The sequence below is a fragment of the Lithobates pipiens genome, unplaced genomic scaffold (assembly GCF_037356315.1).
Source record: "Lithobates pipiens isolate NorthernLeopardFrog02 unplaced genomic scaffold, aLitPip1_a1.2 Scaffold_18, whole genome shotgun sequence".
Taxonomy (NCBI): domain Eukaryota; kingdom Metazoa; phylum Chordata; class Amphibia; order Anura; family Ranidae; genus Lithobates; species Lithobates pipiens.
The window spans coordinates 536754088-536773532 of record NW_027507758.1 but is presented as its reverse complement, the minus strand read 5'-3'; the positions used below and the strand labels follow the sequence as shown (position 1 = coordinate 536773532).

Genomic DNA, 19445 nt, shown 5'->3' with positions numbered 1-19445 from the left:
GCATGCGCCAGCGATGTGCTGCAAGTAGCGGCTCCCGTGCGCATGCTCGGGAGTGACGTCATCGTGGCTCCATCAAATGACAGCGCCGGAGCAGCAAGACCCACCAAGAAGATGGAGGCTCCGTACACAAGGGGACAGCGGTGACTTCGTTGGCTCCTGTGTCAGGCAAGTGACACATAATGGACTACTATGCGATGCATAGTAGTCCATTATGCTTTACCTTTGCAGGGAATCAAAGAGGAAGTAACCCCATCAGGGTTTACTTCCTTTTTAAATGGTTAAACTTCTTGCATTTACATGTTGTTGAAAACTTGGCAGACTGCCCAGATGATTTATTTACACAGAAGTTCTATCCCTTTGATCTAAGAAAGAAGTTAGTTACAATGTTGCAAGTTAAAAAGACTTGGTAGACTGCCAGCTGAGTGAGCAGATAGTTTCTCCACTTGTTTATATGAAAGAATGGGCAACCTCTGCAGGAGAGATCGCCAGGGGATGTGAATTGAGATTAAGATTTTTTAACGATTAATTGTGCAGCTCTAGTGCAAAGTGGATTTGCCTTTCGTGAATAACCCCCATTAGGTTCCTAAAGTCGCTCTTGATATGTTTTATCCCCGACACTTTTCACCATTTCTGTTATCCGTCTCTGGGCTCATTCTATCTTATCAACATAGGCAATATTAGGCTGTCAAAGTCATGGATCTGGAGCAGGTAGACAGATCAGGAAAGTCAAATGTATTTATTTGCATACTTTTTACAGGTCACTGACAAGTACTGAAGTCACAGGGTTAGCATGAAAGTCAGGCAACTAGCATTTCCGAAAAGGAGACGTCATTAACCACTTCAGATCTGGAAGTTTGAACCCCCCTCCCCCCCCCCCCCTTCATGACCAGGCCATTTTTTGCAATATGGCACTGGGTTAGTTTAACTACACTACACTACACAACGACACTGTACCCAAATAATATTTATGTATTTTTTCCCCACCATTACAGCTTTCTTTTGGTGCTATTTAATAGGGTTGTACTGATACTAGAGTATTTGCACAAGTATCGGTACTCGTGCAAATGCACCAATACCTCAAACCGATACTTTCAGGCTCGGTTCTTTGAGCTGTCAGTGGGTCTCTCCTGTTGACAGCTGAAGTGTTAAAAAAGTCAGGTAATTGGAGCTGTAAAAAAAAAAAAAAGCAGACGGCAATGTTTATTAACAACATTGCTCAGCTGCTGAAACACTAAAATAAAATGATATAGTAGTTTCTTTTTGAATCTTTCAGTTTCTTCATCTGCAGATCAAAGGGATGAAGAAATGTTCCTCTGTTTAACCCCTTACAAACCCTTAATTTACTCTAATCAGCCTTAACCACTTCCCGACCAGCGCACGACGATGTACGTCGACAGAATGGCACGGGCAGGCATATTGGCGTACAGGTACGTCCAATATTCAATGGCGCCCTGCCATCGGGAGCGCGCCACCGGCGGCGCGCTCCCGCGCTGGTCGGGACCCCCGTGAGTCCGGTCGCGGGACCCGCGGACTCGATCGCCGCGGGCATCCCCGCGATCGTCTGACGGAGCGGCCGAATGGAGGAAATGCCGAGTAAACAGCATTTCTCCATTCTGCCTAGCAACTAGTGACGCTGATTTCTGCTCCATGTGATTGGAGCAGAGATCAGTGTTCACTAAATGAAAGCCCAACCCCCCCACAGTTAGTAACACACCCCTAGGAACACTTAACCCCCTACACTGCCACCCCCTGGTTAACCCCCTTCACTGCCAGTGTCATTTACACAGGAATCACTGCATTTATATAGCAGTGATTACTGTATAAATGGCAATGGTCCCAAAAATGTGTCAAAAATGTCCGATGGGTCCCCCACAATGTCGCAGTCACAATAAAAATCGCTGATCGCCGCCATTACTAGTAAAAAAAAAAATAATAAAAAATTATTAATAAAAATGCTATAAAACTATCCCTATTTTGTAAACGCTATAACTTTTGCGCAAACCAATCAATAATCGCTTTTTTACCAAAAATATGTAGAAGAATACGTATCGGCCTAAACTGAGGGAAAAAAATGTTTTTTTATATATTATTGGGGATATTTATTATAACAAAAAGTAAAAAATAATGCGTTTTTTTCAAAATTGTCGCTCTATTTTTGTTTATAGCGCAAAAAATAAAAACCGCAGGGGTGATCAAATACCACCAAAAGAAAGCTCTATTTGTGGGAAAAAAAGGACGTCAATTTTGTTTGGGAGCCACGTCGCACGACTGCGCAATTGTCAGTTAAAGCGACGCAGTGCCGAATCGCAAAAAGTGGTCTGGTCTTTGACCAGCAAATTGGTCCGGTCTGAAAGTGGTTAATTAACTCCCTATTCTCCTCCATTTAATTATTTTCCTGCTTATCACTATTAACCCCCCCCCCCCCCCCCCACGGGCAACTGTGTTGTCCTCTCCAGCACAGTGGCAGAGGCAGGGTGCAGGCAGCTGCTCTGGTGTCCGCTCCTCCAGTGGCTTGCTCCACAATCTCCTCTCTCTTCCATCTAAACGCCAGGCATCCAATTGGATCGCTTGATGCTTTGGCCAATCAGGAAACAGGTCTCACGACCTGCCTCCTGATTGGCAGGGATGAACTTAACAAAAATTAATTTGCTATCATCACACAGCTGGGTGGACTCGGGGCACAGTGCTCTGTGCCCCGAGCCCACCCTTTTTTGAAGCCTATGAGAGCCTCTGGCTCTAATCAAGTGTTAAAAAAAAACACCCACCCCATTGGAATCCATAGTCCAGTGCCCTAATATGTAGATTAGGGGCCAGACGCATAGATAGTGGGGCGGCGACGTTTACCTTATATGGATGGGCCGTCACTGTCCCTGGAGCTGATCTTGATAGTCTCTGACATGTTTGTTCACCACTCCTCTTGCCGACATCATTACGTACAATGCATGTCCCATCCTGATCATGTGGCCTCTGGTCCTTCATTGTACATGATGACCGTACAATGCAGGACCAGCAGACATGTCCCATCCTGAGCATGTGGCCTCCGGTCCTTCATTGTACATGATGACCATATAATGCAGGACCAGCAGACATGTCCCATCCTGATCATGTGGCCTCTGGTCCTTCATTGTACATGATGACCGTACAATGCAGGACCAGCAGACATGTCCCATCCTGATCATGTGGCCTCTGGTCCTTCATTGTACATGATGACCATACAATGCAGGACCAGCAGACATATCCCATCTGATCATTGGGCCTCTGGTCCTTCATTGTACATGATGACCTGTTCACATGCTTTATAGGGTTTTTGCAGGGCTGTCTTTAATATTGATTGGACCCCGGGCAAAATTTATTTTGGGGGCCCCCTCCCATGCAATTTCACTCTCCACCTGCTCTGAGACATACAATAAATAGAAGCTGGACTTAAAATCAGTTTACTGTATCAGATCAGGCAGAAATTGTGATTGGTTGCCAGAGGTTACAGCATATCATTACTGCTTACTGACTGGTTGCTAGAAGTTACAGCACACATTACGGCTCACTGATTAGTTGCTAGAGGTTACAGCAAATGATTTCTGCTTGTTAATTAGTTGCTAGAGATTACTGTACAGTAATACTGATTGCTAGAGGTTACAGCACATCATCTTCTCACTGCAGGGAAGCATGATTATACATTATAAATGCCACCTTTATTTACATATCAATGCAGATGGCCACAGCTCTTTGCTTGATAATGCCCCTGCTATTTACATATGAATGCCAGTTATTTACATGTAAACACAGGGTCTGCAGGTGAGTCATCTGTACACAACAACATGGCTAAAACTTCAAGGGACAAGGAAATTTAAACTGGGATAGTTGGCAAGTATGAGGCAGCTGCTTTGGGCCCCACAACGACAGGGCCCAGGGCAGCTGCCCCTTTTGCCCTGCCTTAAAGACGGCCCTGGGTTTTTGCCTTCCTTTCAATGAACTGTGGGTATAGGGTTCAGTTTATGGTTTTCTATCTACTTATTTTTCATATTTGTTGAACTAGAAAGACTTGTGTCTTTTTTCAACCTTGCTATGTAACATTCCTGCATTGGTGAGCAGAGTTAGGGCTTTTCACATGCAATGGACTGCCATGTCCCCCTAAATAGAGATCCATATTCATGTTCTGTAATTGCGCACTACCAAGTTGCCACTGCATGCACTGCATGTGGTTGCGGTTTGGGCCCATAATAGAAATATATTTACATTTATATACAGAATACATAAAATTAATATTTATATATAAACAAAGAAAAAATAGCTTACTTCTGCATAGAAACAGAAACTGGCTTTTTTAACCAGAAAATAAAACAAAAGAGAACTAAATATAGAACCCAAGACATATTTTAATATTACTATTATTATCATGATGCTCCTCAACAAAACCCTACCTTCATCTAAACACCCCCTCAGGGTAAGAAACGATTAAACATTTAACCCACGCATGCAGCCTTTGTTCAAAAATCCAATCTTATAAAAATCTAGAGGACATGGAAGGACAGAAAGAAATGCTGCACACCCAGAGACTGATAGACAGTAGCTATGGGGACCTGACATTCCTCCACATCTTTGTCCAGGCTCCCTGGCCACCACCTGTCCTTCTCAAGACGTCAAACATTCCCAACCTCACCCAGAATGCTGCGCACCACCACCTCGACAGGATGGACATTTTTCTGAGTGGAAACCTAACACTGTGCATTCCACATGTAGTAAGCCAACTAGAAAAAGTGTCTCAAAATCAAAATCCCGGTGATTCATAAAAGCCCCGTATGATCAATCTGCGTAACTCAAGCGGGAAAGGAAAGGGATGCCCAGAGGCCCACCCACCCACTTATAGACTTCTACATTCAAAGGGCACTGAAGCAAGAAACAGTTCAACGTTTTCTCCACCCCACCACACTCCACTCCACTCTTGGACAACCGATGCTTCAGGTTGTCCTTTACATAGAGTCTGCCATGGAACTAGAGCCAGGCCAAATACCGAAACTATAAAGGGATTCTCTCCAGATTATTCAAATGCAGACCCTCCCTCATAACAGGGCCTGAGCAATCCCTCAAGGCCAGTGGCTCGCTAAAGGCAGATTCAACAACCCTCTTCTCCGGGGCCTTCCCAGGAAGAGATTTACCTTCCTCTGCCGTCACTCACCACTGCCAAAGCATTTTCAGGCATGAAGCAATGTAAGCTGGGAGCTCACCGTGTCAGACTTACAGGCTTTTTCCTGGCCCACCATTTTCACCCCATACATGTGTACAGCCCTGCCTAGCTGTACAGCTGTATTTAGGTGGGCAATCTCAGGGAGGGGGCTCAGCTGCCCACTTTTACTGCCCATCTAAAAGAGACTTAACAAACCACCAACTGTCACATGATCCCGAAGTAAGGTAAGTATCACTTTGTGTTAGAGCATCCACTAAAAAATCTGCTGTTTAATTACATTATCACTGTCCAGAGTGGTCTTTAAAGAAAACCGCTTTGTCCTGCATGAGCAAAAGATGAAGGGGTCAGGGGTTTTATACGGGCGCAATGCTACTTCTGTACAGAGGGAAATGTATTCATATATTCTTACAGTAAATCTGTCTCATTGTCCCCGCTTGCACTGCCTTCCTCTGTCAAGGATGATAAATTTCCCTAAAAAAGTTCTCTCATTGTATATCCCAATGTGACTCCACTGACAGTTCCAACATTAGGAGAGGAGCTCTGTTATAGAAGAGATAACTCTCAGGCTAGAGCAGTTTTTGGATTTATTTTCCAACACTGTTTATTGTTGCAGGCAAAAGAATCAAATACAATATTGCCACAGTGTATAGAAAAGTCTTGAATTTCTAATCTAAGCAATTGGAAGAGTTCGTCCAGTTTATGAAAGGTTATACAGTTTCATGGAAATGTTGGAGGTGGTCTGCTGGAGGAGCAAACAGTTCTACAATAGTCCTCACTATAAGAATGCTATATTATACAGATAAACCTTGGTTTGAGAGTAACTTGGTTTGAGAGCGTTTGCAAGGCAAGCAACATTTTTTAATACATTTTCACTTGATATACAAGCAATGTCTTAATATACAAGTAGCGTCACTTTACAACTAAGTTTAAAAGAGAAGAGAGGCACCTCTTAGCCCTTGTACACACGGTCGGACATTCCGACAACAAAATCCGTCAGATTTTATCAGACGGATTTTGTCTGAAACTGGTGTTGCATACACACGTTCGGACAAAGTTTTGGAAAATCCGTGATTACGTTCGTTCATTGCGACGGGACTTCGTTGTGGCTAGTAGCCAATAGCTTTGGTCTCGTAATTTGGTCTGAGCATCCGATCGGAATTCTCTACAAACAATCAGACAACGTCCGATCGGATCATTTTGTCGAAAAATTTTATATCCAGCTCTCAAACTTTGTTGTTCGGCCATTCCGACGGAAAAAGTCAGATGTAGCCCACACACGGTCGGATTATCCGACAACACAGTCCGATCGGACATTTCCGTCGGAAATTCCGACCGTGTGTACAGGGGCTTAGTGTAGCAATATAGTTACATTTAATGAAGGTACAACATTTAGCAACATATTTCTACACTTAGAGGCTCCTCTCTCCTCTTTTATACTCTGTAGCTCCTGCTGGATTTTGCTTCTAATCCCCTTGTGGAGGCTTCCATTTGTGGATGGACATTTTATGGTTACACAACCTGGTCACATTGCTATAATCTTTTTATATGGGCTATAAACTGAAGGACCTATGAATAAATGGTTGTGGAAGGAATCATTTGAGATTCTATTATTTCATATGGGGAAATGTGCTTTGATATGCAAGTGCTTTTGATTACAAGCATGTTTCTGGAGCGAATTATGCTCGTAATCCAAGGTTTTACTGTACCTATATAAAATCTCTCTTTTTCATGTATACATGAAGAACTTTCTGCTTACCTTTATAGAACACATTACATAAGAAAGATCAGTCTAAAATAAATCTTAATTGAAAAAAATTGCTATTTTTAAGACATTAAAGCAGCTTTAAATCAGCAGGTGTCATTCATTCTTCTAATCAATCATCTATCTTTCTGTCACGTAAAGTGTACTTATTTAATATAGGAAAAAATGACCCTGCAGCAGCCAATCAGAAAGTTTGTTTAACAGAAGATTATACAAGTCGCAATGAAATTGGAAAAAACTTGAGCAGGATCCTTTTTAAAATTCGCTATGACATGAGTGCAACTTGTCATGTAATTTGGAACTATCAAATCGCATGACAAATTGCACCAGTGTGAACGAGGGCTTTCTCAAAATATTATCTGTCTATGAAGTTTGCCTATTTAACCCCTTAACACTTAACCACTTAAAGAGGAAGTAAACCCTGATGAGTTTACTTCCTCTTTCATTCCCTGCAAAGGTAAAGCATAATGGACTACTATGCATCTCATCGGTGCCTGTCTTTCGGCAAATATCTCCTAAACGGTGTAGGTTTAGGAGATATTTCTTGGACCTACAGGTAAGCCTTAATCTAGGCTTACCTGTAGGTCAAAGTTGGTTGTAATGGTTCTTACAAGCGCACTTTTTTTGGAAAAAAATACATTTTGAATAAAAAAATAAGACAACAGTAACGTTAGCCCATTTTTTTTTATATTGTGAAAGATAAAGCTATGCCGAGTAAATTGATACCCAACACGTCACGCTTCAAAATTGCACCCGCTCGTGGATAAGCAGCGGTAAGCAGCGGGTGGGCGGGGACCCCCCTCCCACTGCCGATAACGGTGATCTTGCGGCGAACCCACCGCAGAGACCACCATTATTGGGTGATGTCCCCGCCCATTATGATGTCACAGTCCCAGCATCCTCTGGGACTGTGACATCTTAATGGGCGGGGACATCATCCGGCGATGTCCCTATATAAGTCGCCGTGCGCTGCGTCCCCGTCATTGTGAGCGGAGAGAGCGATGAGGCAACATCTGAAGAGAAGAAGAGAAGAACAGAAGACGGCGACAGCGGCGACAGAAGACCGGGCCACCACCTGTAAAAGAGCTAGAAGAAGGCGCGGTGGCCCGGCAAGAAGAACCGAAGAGGGGGACAAGACCCCCAAAGTCGGAAGAAGAGGGCGGCGGCGAAGAAGAAAGCCGGGCTCCTCCGCTAGCAAAAGAGCTAGCAGAAGATAGTGGAGGAGTCCGGCGAGAAGACCCCCAAAGACGGACAGAAGACCCCCGGAGCTGTGCAATAAACTATATTAACCCTTTTGTGTTGTGTTTTTTTTTTTACTTTTTTTCACAGGTGAATGGGTAGGGGTACATTGTACCCCATACTCATTCACATAGGGTAGGGGGCCGGTATCCGGGGGCCCCCTTACTAAAGGGGGCTCCCGGATTCCGATAAGCCCCCCGCCCGCAGACCGCGACAACCAACGGCCAGGGTTGTCGGGAAGAGGCCCTTGTCCTCATCAACATGGGGACAAGGTGCTTTGGGGTGGGGGGGCCGCGGGGCCCCCCCTTCCCCAAGGCACCCCCCCTTGTTGAGGGCACGCCGCCTGGGATGGCTCAAGAGGGGGGGCGCTCACTCGTCCCCACCCCCTTTCCTGGCCAGCCGGGTAGCGTGCTCGGATAAGGGTCTAATGTGGACCTAGGGAGGGACCCCCACGCCGATTTTTCGGCGTAGAGGTTCCCCTTTAAGTCCATACCAGGTGACGGGGCCAGCGATGCCTCCTTCGCTGGCCCCGGCTACCTGGAGACGCACTCAAAATGAGCGGACTTTCCTCCGTGTGTGTGGGCGAGTCCGTTCATTTCAAAGGTACGGCGGATAGTCCGGCGGACTTAGTACGCCGTATTAGTCCGCTGAAAAAGTGCCGTGTGTGGGCAAGTAGCCCGTTCGGAAAGTCCACCGGATAGTTGGCTATGTGTGTACGCGGCATAACTGACACTGATACCAATTCAAATTTTTTTTTTATTACTCTACCCAAAATATGCTGACCTTGACTTTTGACCCTGACCTTGACCCTAACAATAATCTTGGCAACCTTGATCTTGTTATTTTTTTCTTTATTTTTTCATTAATTATTTTTATTTTTTTATTCTTTATTTTTGATTTTTATTCGATTTTTTTCTTTACATGCGTGGATCGTTTACAATTCCTCTCCCTCATTCTGAAGAGGTAGGCAACCCAGGGGGGCAGGCTCACATTGACTGATCACTGTAATAGCCAATCAGAGGCTATCACAGCGCTCAGGTGACCCGGAACCCACAGTCCTGGGTCCCAATTGTTATTTCGAAACCCCGGTCTCTGTGCTGGGAGTGCGCTGTGCAGCATGCTCCCAGCACAAAGGGTGGTACGCCTATATGCGTCCCCACAGAAAAAAGCTCACTTTCGTCAAGCTGCATATATGTGTGTGGTTGGCGCAAAGGAGTTAATAAGACAAAAGTCTACAGCAGCCAATAATAAAGCGGCAATTCTTCTTCTCCTCAATGAGGGGAATTTATCAAAACTGGGACAGAATCTGGAGCAGCATGGCAGCCAATCAGCTGCTATTTTTCATTTTCAAAGCCTAAAGATCTATGGTTCTAATTTATTTTATAGTTTGTCTCTTATGGGACAAAGTACTGTACATGTAGTGCTTTATCCCAAGTGACTTCTTACCATAGTTATGAGATCTGACTCCTACCCCCAACCGCCGTGGCTGATCTGACAACAGCCACGAAGGAGTCTCGACTGTGAGCATTTTCTCAAAGAGTGGCAAGCGAAATGCAGAGCTGTACCCCCTCCCCCTGCATTCCTCTTGCTAAGGCAACAAAGGAGTGGCTGAAGAAGCACATTAAGGTCCTGGAGTGGCCTAACCAGTCTCCAGACCTTAATCCCATAGAAAATATGTGGAGGGAGCTGGAGGTTCGAGTTACCAAACGGCAGCCTCGAATACCTTAATGACTTAGAGAGGATCTGCAAAGAGGAGTGGGACAAAATCCCTCCTGAGATGTGTTCAAACCTGGTGGCCAACTACAAGACCTTTGTGATTGCCAACAAGGGTTTTGCCACCAAGTACTAAGTCATGTTTTGTGAAGGGGTCAAATACTTATTTCACTCATTAAAATGTAAATCATTTCATAACTTTTTTGTGTAGCACCGACTTCTGAAGAGCATGAGCTATGCTTTTTTGAAATTTAAAGTTACACCTAAACTGCAGTTTGGTTTGGGTATAATTATTCTAAATTTTGACCTCAGCATCAGTCTGACTGGACTATAGGGTGTTCGGCCTGGCCATAAGGAGTGCCGTCTCTTCTGGCAGACATGGAAACACAGTCTGCTGGGTGCTTTAAGGTTACTTTCTCTCTGAGCCAGCCCACTGGGAGTGTCACTCTTGTTGTGCTTTCTGGGAGAAGGTACTTAAGATGCGGATGTCATGTGGTTCAGGGTTCCGGTCCAGAAGTACGTTCTGACTCCATGGTCCTGGTCCTCCTGACCAGCCCCAGGAGGCCTATGGCCTGGGGTGCGGATCCACCCGACTTTACGTCTCAAGGCTGACTAGCCCGAGGCGAGGAAACTAAGGAAAGGATTCAGAAGTGGTCCAGTGCCATCTCAAGTTGTGGAGAGGCCCAGCAACTTTGTAGTTATCCAGGGGAGGACTCTTCAGAAGAAGGCCATGCAAGGGTTGGCTTCTTAACAAGAGCCTGTAAAAGCTGAAGGACCTAAGTGAATCCAATCTTGCGTGGTATAGCCGGACCGGATGCAAGATACTGGTACCATGCGAGTGTTCTACAAGTTTCTAGTTTCCTTGTTACTGTTCTACAAAAAAGTCTGTGGCAGAGACTTATTCCTACATGTTCTACAACAAAGTCTGTGGCAGAGACTTGTTCTTGACTCAAGCACCCTGTTGGCTGCTGGGCCTTTTGAGAGAGGGACTATCCAACTAGAGTCAACATCCAGTTGTGAATGGCTATCCTCTGCATTTAGTCAAAGTAAGAAAGTTCTTTATTATTGACTTTGACACTTAAGCCCCGTACACACGAGAGGACTTATGTCCGACAGACTTCCGAAGGAGTTCTGCCGAAGTTCTGCCGGAGTTCCGACAGAGTTCTGACGGACTTTTCGACTGAGCGGACTTGGCCACACACAATCACACCAAACTCCGACGGATTTGAACGTGATGACGTACGACTGGACTCGAATAAGGAAGTTCATAGCCAGTAGCCAATAGCTGCCCTAGCGTCGGTTTTAGTCCGTCGGAATAGCATACACACGAGCAAATTTTTTGGAGGGACCGGGTCCGGCGGAGTTCCGTCGGAAAAATTTGAAGCATGTTCCATATTCTAAAGTCCATCAGACTTTGGCGAATCAAAAGTCCGTTGCAGCCCACACACGATCGAATAGTCTGATGGAATCATTCCATCGGACTTTGGATGTTCAAAAGTCCGCTCGTGTGTACGCGGCATAAGAGTACCTGGACTTTTCATCTAACCCTCTGATCCTATACTTAGAGACTGTTGTTAACTATGATTTATCAAATAAAAATCCCTTTAAGCGGATCTGTCATCAGTCTCTAAAGTTTCTGGGCCATCTACCACGGGAAACCCCTAGCCACGAGGAGCGAGCGGAAAAAGGTAACGGTAAGCCCATTAAAACCAGCCGCTCCTTCGGGAGTTAGTGCTACATTTAAAAGCGTTTTTTTCTGGATATTTTTGTTGTTATTCTGTCCCTCAAAAGAAACCTACCATGAAAATTATAGACTGATCATTTCTTTGTCAGTGGGCAAACGTACAAAATCAGCAAGGGATCAAATACTTTTTTTCCCCTCACTGTATTTACCAAAACAAAAAGAAACCTACATCAGCCAATCCGCAAGCATCATTCCTTCTTCTCAATCTACAGTAAAACCTTGGATTGCGAGCATAATTCCTTCCAGAAACATGTTTGTAATCCAAAGCACTTGTATATCAAAGCAAATTTCCCCATAAGAAATTCTGAAAACTCAATTGATTCGTTCCACAACCATTCATTCATAGTCCTTCAGTTTATAGTCCATAGAAGATTATAGCAATGTGATAGGTTGTATAACCATAAAATACCCATCCACAAATGGAAGCCTCCACAAGGGGATTGGAAGCAAAATCCATCAGGAGCTACAGAGTATAAAAGAGAAGAGAGGAGCCTCTAAGTGTAGCAATATGGTTACATTTAATGAAGGTACAACATTTAGCAACTCACATGGTTGATGATTAAAAGAGGCACATCTAAGCCCTTGTACACACGGTCGCACATTCCGACAACAAAATCCGTCAGATTTTGTCCGAAACTGGTGTTGCATACACACGGTCGGACAAAGTTGTCGGAAAATCCAATCGTTCGTAACGTGATTATGTTATTTCGTTACGACGGGACTACGTTCAGGCTAGTAGCCAATAGCTTTGGTCTATGAATTTGATCTGAGCATGCGTGGCACTTTGTCCAATCGGAATTCTCTACAAACGATCGGACAAAGTCCGATCGGATCAAGTTGTAGGAAAATTTTATAGCCCAGCTCTAAAACTTTGTCTCAAATAAAGTTACTCTCAAACCAAGGTTTTACTGTATTATCTATGTAAAGTGTTTTTACTTATTAGGACAAAGAGCAACCCACAGCAGCCAATTAGCAGCATCATTCTTTATTCTAAACACTCCAAACTGATAGAAGGGTCACTGCACTCTGCACAGCATTACTGACACTTACTCCAACCACACATTACAGGAATGGTAAAGACGTCCTACATTGGATTCAGCACAGCCCTAAAAATCCGATAATATGTATGAATCAATGAGTTCTAAAAGGTGAACGTTTCTTTTCTGTATTATTTAATCTGGTCACATACATTGCACTTCTTAGCTCCAATTTTCTCCAACCAAAGCCTAGTACACACGCTGAGATTATCAGAAGAATGATCATCTGTTTTTTTTTTTTTGCATGCGTCCATAAAGAAGACGAATATGAATATTCTCATACGACAGAATAAAAATGTGAAAGTTCTGTAATGTATTTGTACTGATTAAACAAACATTGTACGATCTGTTATCGTAGGAGAAACATTTTTGTGTTTGTCCCTCCAGATAATTTCGGATGAAAGCTGCGTACTAACCATCAGATCATTGTGCAATCGCTTAGAAAGCGATATTTTTTGTACGATATCCTGATCATGTGTACTAGGCTTTAAGTTGATCACACATGTTACAATCTGATTGTAAAACCTCCTATACATCTACAAGTATGTAATGCAAGGACCTGCTTCATTGCATACAAATTGGTTGCATAGTTTAGGTACGTCCTTATATTAGCTTTGGTAGATCTAAAGTTGATTGTACAAAGATTGTACCGTTGGATTGTAAGGTGGTGAGCTTAACCGCTTCCCGACCGATTCACGCAGATATACTGCAGAAGAAGGGTGCGTAAGGCAGATTAATGTACCTGTACGTTGCCCTTCAAGAGGCGGCTTGTGGGCACGCATGCGCCGGGAGCTCCGTAAGCACGATCGCAGGTCCCGCAGACTCGATCTCCATGGGGATACCCGCGATCGTCTCACGGAGAGGAAGAACGGGGAGATGCTAATGTAAACAAGCATCTCCCCGTTCTGCCCAGTGACAGTGTCAATGATATCTGCTCCCTGTGATCAGGAGCGGTGATCAGTGTCGTGTCACACACAGCCCCTCCCCCCCACAGTTAGAATCCCTCCCTAGGACACACTTAACCCCTACAGCGCCACCTAGTGGTTAACATCTTCACTGCCAGTCACATTTACACAGTAATCAATGCATTTTTAATCGCACTGATCGCTGTATAAATGTGAATGGTCCCAAAATTGCGCCAAAAGTATCCGATGTGTCCGCCATAATGTCACAGTCACGATAAAAAAAAATGGTTGATCGCCGCCATTAATATTAAAACAAAAAAATTATAATAAAAATGCCAGAAAATGATTCCTTATTTTGTATAAGTGATAACTTTTGCGCAAATCAATCACTAAACGCTTATTGCGATTTTATTTTACCACAAATATGTAAAAGAATACATATCGGCCTAAACTGAGGAAAAAAAATTATTTTTTTACATATTTTTTGTGGATATTTATTATAGCAAAAAGTAAAAAATAATGCGTTTTTTTTCACAATTGTTGCTATTTTATTGCTTATAGTGCAAAAAATAAAAAACGCAGAGGTGATCAAATTCCACCAAAAGAAAGCTCTATTTTTGGGAAAAAAGGACATCAATTTTGTTTGGGAGCCATGTCGCACAACCGCGCAATTGTCAGTTAAAGCGACGCAGTGCCGAATCGCAAAAAGCGCTCTGGTCTTTGGCCAGCCAAATGGTCCGAGGCTTAAGTGGTTAAGTGGAGACTACAATTACATTGTAATATGTATGGGCGGTTTAGGATATCTTGAAATGTGCTTCGCTGAATACTGCCGGGATTTAAAATAAAATGAAAGTATGTAACTATGAAACATTATCCTTGTTTTCCAAACTAATCCATACACATCCACTACCGAGTGACCATCGAATCTATGTTTGGTGATATTGTTTTTAAAGCTGCCCATACATGGATCAAAATGTGTCCGTTTTAGCAGGACCAACCAAATTCCCAATCATGTATGGACAGACTGATTGTACCTAAGTCAACTGACTTGGGTTTAACCAGCTTGACTTATTTCTCTACATGCGATTACTGACAGTGGCTATAGCCGCTGGCAGTAATCATTGTATTCTGCTGGCCGGGAAGGTTCCCTGTGCCCACATAGATTACAATAGCGCTGCGGGAGCCATTCCCCCATCCCCCCATCAACACTGATTGTGATGATGAGCGAATCGAGCGATTTTCTTCCCTTCCACCCTTGGTGGAAGGAAGATAAATCGATTCATCTAAGGCTTGCCTTAAGTTGGCCATACATTATACAATTTTCTTATTAAATTTCCTTTAGATTACCTTCAACTATGTAGAGAAAGGACCTGCCTGATTGCATACAAATTGAAAGTGTTTAGGTTTGACCTCCATATTATATGGTTTTGGTAAATCTAAAGGAAAATAGTTTCTGGATTTTTCTGCCTCCTTGTAACATCCTGCAAAGCTCTCCAGCCTCTCCTATTCCCCCTCGTGTTGGTTATAGTCATGTGCATTGCCCCATGCACAGTACACATCCCATAGTCTATAGCAGTGCTGGGACAAGGTCATCTAGAGCCCAGGGCAAACATGCCAAACTGCCACCCCCCCCCCCCCCCAAGATGTGAGAGCAATATGTGTCTGCAAAAATCCCCCCCACAAAAACTCAGTAATCTGCATGCTTACCCCTACGTATAAATTCCTCCTCCTTCCAGTAAAAATCCCCCCCCCCCAAAAAAAACTCAGTAATCTGCATGCTTACCCCCTATATATAAATTCCTCCTCCTTCCAGTAAAATTCCCCCCCCCCCACCCCACACTGAAATCTCCCTTCTCAGCACAATCTTTGCACCCCCAATCTCCTAAATCCCCCCACCTCAAATGCCCCTCCCCCAAAAATAGCACAAATCCTCTACCTCTAAAATGCCCCCTTAGTACATGTCCCCCCCAGCACAAATTCCCCCCAAATCCCCCTTCTAACAAATCTTCTTCCTCCCCAATCTCCCCCCCAAACAAATCTTCTTCCCCCAATCCCCCCTCCTAACAAATCTTCTTCCCCCCCCCCCAATCTCCCCTCCTAACAAATTTTCTTCCCTCCAATCCCCCCTCCTAACACATCTTCTTCCCCCAATCTCCCCTCCCAACAAATCTTCTTCCCCCCAACCCCCCCTCCTAACAAATCTTCTTCCCCCAATCTCCCCTCCTAACAAATCTTCTTCTCCCCAATCTCCCCTCCTAACAAATCTTCTTCTCCCCAATCTCCCCTCCTAACAAATCTTCTTCCCCCCAATCTCCCCTCCTAACAAATATTATTCCCCCCAATCCCCCTCCTAACAAATCTAATTCCCCCCAATCCCCTCTCCTAACAAATCTTCTTCCCCCCAATCTCCCCTCCAAACAAATCTTCTTCCCCCCAATCCCCCCTCCTAACAAATCTTATTCCCCCCAATCTCCCCTCCTAACAAATCTTATTCCCCCCAATCCCCACTCCTAACAAATCTTATTCCCCCAATCCCCCCTCCTAACAAATCTTCTTTCCCCCAATCCCCCCCCTCCTAACAAATCTTCTTTCCCCCCATCCCCCCTCCCAACAAAAATCCCTCTAAATCACCACTCTTAGCACCCCCCCCCCCCAATGCTGCCTCATAGAAGAATCTTTACCCCCCTGCTGTCCCCTAAATTCCCTCTTCCAACACAAATCTCCCCCCCAATCTCCTTGTGGCGCCCCATCTCACATGATAACACAGTGCCCAGGGCAGCCACCCCTCCTGCCCACCCTTGTCCTGGCACAAGGCCCCTAATCCATCTCAGGAGTGAGCAAGGGGGGGGGGGGGGGGCGACGTTCCTACATATGGCGGGACCATGAAGAATGAACTAACAGAATTTCAGATCACAGCAGTAAAAAACAAACAAAGATTTTGGAGATTTGGAGGAGACAACAGGTACTTTTTGAGTTAGGAATAAATATTTGTGTTTCTTTACCTATTGTCAAAGCAATCCGCTTTGTTTTATGTCAATCTGCATACTGTTACTACCGTATATGATACCAACAGAGCACATTTGATTGTTAAAAAGAAGGAAGACACATTTGAAGGTCATTTTTCTAAACACAGAGTTTAGCCCCTCGTTCACATTGAATGGAGCTTTGAAATCTTTCTGCTTCATCAGAAATCGCATGATTTCAAAGCCACGTGTCAGTGCGACTTTGAAGACATCTGTGCGGCTTCCTGCACACGAGTCTATACAAGTGGCACCCAAGACTTTTTTTTTTTGGAATCAATGGCCATTGCTGGCAATAGGGTGGGACCTGTGATGCGATTTGACCAGTCATATCGCACGACAAGTCACTCTAATGTGAACTAGGGCGAATGGAGAAGAAGGTAGGTGTACCCCTTTCTTCCCAGTTCACAACCCCATACCATGCAGGAACATACAGGGAAAGTATGTTCTGACCTGACATGCATGTCCATACAATAAATGAAAAAAAGAAAAAGAAATAATAATAATAATAAATTATATATATATTTACACACACACATTTGTTCTGACCTGACATGCGTGTTCATACAATAAATGATTTTTTTTTAAAATATAATAATAATTATATATAGATAGATAGATAGATAGATAGATAGATAGATAGATAGATAGATAGATAGATAGATAGATAGATAGATATACATTTGTTCTGACCTGACATGCATGTCCATACAATGAATGAATATAAATAAATAAATAATAATAATAATAATAATAATAATAATAATAATAATAATAATAATAATTTTATATTATATATATATATATATATATATATATATATATATATATATATATATATATATATATATATATATATATATATATATATATATATATATATATATATATATTTATATATATTAATTATATAATTCTACAGAAGTACATTGTAATTTGAGTTAAATTACTGATTTTAAATATAATAATAAATAAATAAATAGATGGATATATATTTGTTCTGACCTGACATGCATGTCCTACGATGAATGAAAATAATAATAATAATAATAATAATATATCAAATTATATATATATATATATATATATATATATATATATATATATAATTTGAGTTAAACTACTGATTTTAAATATAACAACAATAATAATCATATAGATAGATAAATAGATATACATTTGTTCTGGCATGCATGTTCATACAATGAATATAATAATTGGGATATATATATAATAATATAATGAATACAATACTAATAATAAAATAATATATATAAATAATATAATATATAATATATATATAAATAATAATAATAATTGTACACACACATATATATATAATTTGAATGAAATGACTTCCATATGCAGTCCTCTGATTGAGAAGAAAGTCTCTCCTGTGTAGAAGTGAGCAGGCACAGGACAGGAGATGCCAGGGAGTTTGTATTACTTTGTTCCTGCAGTGCTGAGTACAAAGTTAGCAGTGTCAGGTATGTGTCTGTGCGGGAGAAGCACCTACCTGGCCAGCCAGGCTCACCATCCGCTGTCAGAGGTCCAGGGATCACTCCGTGCTCGGCTCCTACTGCAGCCGCTCCCTCCCGAGCATACAGGCTGCATGGGGCGGGGTCAGAGCGTCATCGGAGCTCCCGGCCCCGCCCCTCCCCTGCTGTCAGTGTCAGGGGAATACAGCGCTGCCTCCTCCTGTGTACCCGCTGCGCTCCGCAGTGCTCTGTGCCATGCGGGGACAGCCCGCTCCGCTCCATCCATACTACACACATTATACAGCTCATAGGAAACTGCAGGAACCCTCCTCTGCATGGACAGACCTTATCCATCGTCCCCATGGTCAGGTGTAATCACCTCTGCAGGTGTCAGAATCCCATGGGAAAAGAGGACTAAAGTTCCCGTTCAGCCACCAGAATGTATTTTATTCTATTTTTTCATTAAAGCAGAAGTTTAACAACTTAACCACTTCAGCCCCGAAAGATTTTATCCCCCTTCCTGACCAGAGCACTTTTTACAATTCGGCACTGTGACGCTTTATCTGACAATTGCGCGGTCATGCGACGTACTCAAAACGAAAACTTTTTTTTCCCCACAAATAGAGCTTTCTTTTGGTGGTATTTTATAACCTCTGCAATTTCTATTTTGTGCGCTATAAACAAAAAAAGAGCGACAATTTTGAAAAAAAAAATGCTTTTTACTTTTTACTATAATAAATATCCCTGAAAATGTTTTTTTTCTTTTTTTTTTTTTTTTTTAATAATTTCTTCATCAGTTTAGGCCAATATATATTCTTAATGAAAAACTATAAACAAAAAAAGAGCGACAATTAAAAAAAAAAAAAAAAAAACAATGCTCTTTAACTTTTTGCTATAAAAAATGTACTCAAAAATGTTTTTTTAAAAAAAATTCTTCATCAGTTTAGGCCAATATGTATTCTTAATGAAAAACTATAAACAAAAAAAGAGCGACAATTTTGAAAAAAAAAAAATAACATTTTATGTTTTACTATAATAAATATCCCCAAATGTTTTTATTTTTTTTAATTTCTTCATCAGTTTAGGCCAATATATATTCTTAATAAAAGACTATAAACAAAAAAAAATGCTTTTTACGTTTTGCTATAATAAATATCCCCAAAAATGTTTTTTTTAAAAAACAGATTTCTTTACCAGTTTAGGCCAAATATATATTCTTAATAAAAAAAACTATAAACAAAAAAAGCATCAATTTTGGAAAAAAAACAATGTTTTTACTTTTTGCTATAATAAATAGATATCCCCAAAAATGCTTTTGTTTTTTTTTAAATATTTCTTCATCAGTTTACGCCAATATATATTCTT

The 19445-nt window shown here is 42.3% G+C and overlaps 1 protein-coding gene across 1 annotated transcript in view; it reads right to left on the bottom strand.

Moving 5' to 3' along the window:
• KCNS3 (potassium voltage-gated channel modifier subfamily S member 3) overlaps positions 1-18196 on the bottom strand; it is a 173001-nt gene extending 154805 nt beyond the window's left edge. The window contains exon 1 of the mRNA XM_077488822.1: positions 18119-18196. The gene's annotated coding sequence lies outside the window, so the exon portion shown is untranslated. The remainder of the gene's footprint in view (positions 1-18118) is intronic.
• Between the last annotated feature and the right edge of the window lie 1249 nt (positions 18197-19445).